Here is a 1,600-nt window from a genome sequence, read left to right as displayed (position 1 = left end):
TGTTCACCGCAACATCTTTACTTTTCACATTCAAACATGAGTTGTTATTGAAGTGAAAAGGTTACTTACAATTATTATTGGATGTAAATGAGTGGAGTGACAAATATGCCCTTTTCATAGTCAAATGTCCTTATAACTATCTCTCAGAGAGGAAGCTTTAGTGATTAATTTAGTCGTAGAGATTGGAGATATCTTGTGAGGAAGAGAAGGTAGTTATCCAGTAGGCTCCCATTATGCTCAGTTACTAATTGCTAGCCTGATCAAAGGCAGCCTGTATTTGAGGCGGCATATTACAGCCAGGAAGTTTCCCCTGTCGCACAAAGCCCTAACTAATAGATTTAATTTCCTCTACAGTCATTTTCCTATAAATTACTTAACCTTTTCCATCTTGTAAGTGTCGCCTGATTACGTTCATGTTAATGACAAAACAGTTCCTTTAGCGATAATCAACCTTTGATGTCTCTGTCTTTCTCAAGAAGACATTTTTTTTTTCTTTTACAACTTTTAATTAATATTCGAAAAATCTTATAGAGACAACTCTTGATAATTAAATATAGAGTGGAGTAGAGTTGATATAAAATTTGGTGAGTAGAAAAATCTTGAAAATAAGAAATATAATTAATTTTAAACAGTAAAATAAATAAAATGTGCCTTAGTATATACAATATAGATTATAAGAACCTTTATATAAAGAAGTACTTATGTATGGAAATAAATAAACATATATATGACTAAATGATGGTTCTTTTAGACAACTTTCTTTTTATCTTATATAAAAGGGGGAGCCAACTTACCTGTATATAAGATATAATTTTTATCTTATAAGTGTGACGCAATCGACTTGTTGTCGTAGGCCTAGTCTAAGGGGGAAGAAAGGGTGCGTGAAATGCATACTAGGTTTATCAGTATCAGGTGCATCCAGCGATGTATGGGTTCAAAATTATTTTTTATTTTTTTTATCACTCGTTACGTTTTCGAGATATAGGCTCATTAACAAAATAAATTTCCAGAACCAACATTTGAGAGTCTGATTTTCGGACACGTTTTCAAGATAGATTTTTACTAACTTTAAATGCATTTTAATTTGTTCATCAACTGCATTGTATAAGCTGTTATACTATTTGTCAGTGAATATGAAAAAGTTGTTATAAAGCTGCTCCAATATTTCACTTTCGCGTTTTATTGGGCCAGGGAAATATATCACGAAAGAATAACATGATTTACTTTTTGCTAATCAATAGCTCGCAGGGTGCATATCATACTGAAATACAGATACACGGCTTATCTCTATATATTTACATAAAAATATATCTAGTACATTTGATTTTACCATCTTCTTTTCAGGCACCTCGGAGGATTGTCAGTAATGAAAGAGGAAGCAAAGTTAGAAACTTGTGGGTTAGATGGCTAGGCAGTTTATAATGGAAGGATTGATATCGGTTACAAGTGGAACATTAAGATTTTTATAGAGTATGTTTACGAAGGATTTTGGGTTTGTAAGAGTTCGATTCAAGAGGAATTTAACGGTTTATTAATACAACAAATAAACTTTTTTTTTTTAGCATTTCCGTAACATTAGTGTCTAACAACAGGACACTAT

This window comes from Halyomorpha halys, unplaced genomic scaffold (genome assembly GCF_000696795.3).
Source record: "Halyomorpha halys isolate HHAL.00 unplaced genomic scaffold, Hhal_1.1 Scaffold45.1, whole genome shotgun sequence".
In the NCBI taxonomy this organism is placed as follows: domain Eukaryota; kingdom Metazoa; phylum Arthropoda; class Insecta; order Hemiptera; family Pentatomidae; genus Halyomorpha; species Halyomorpha halys.
The sequence above is the reverse complement of the archived record's forward strand: the minus strand, read 5'-3'. Positions refer to the sequence as shown.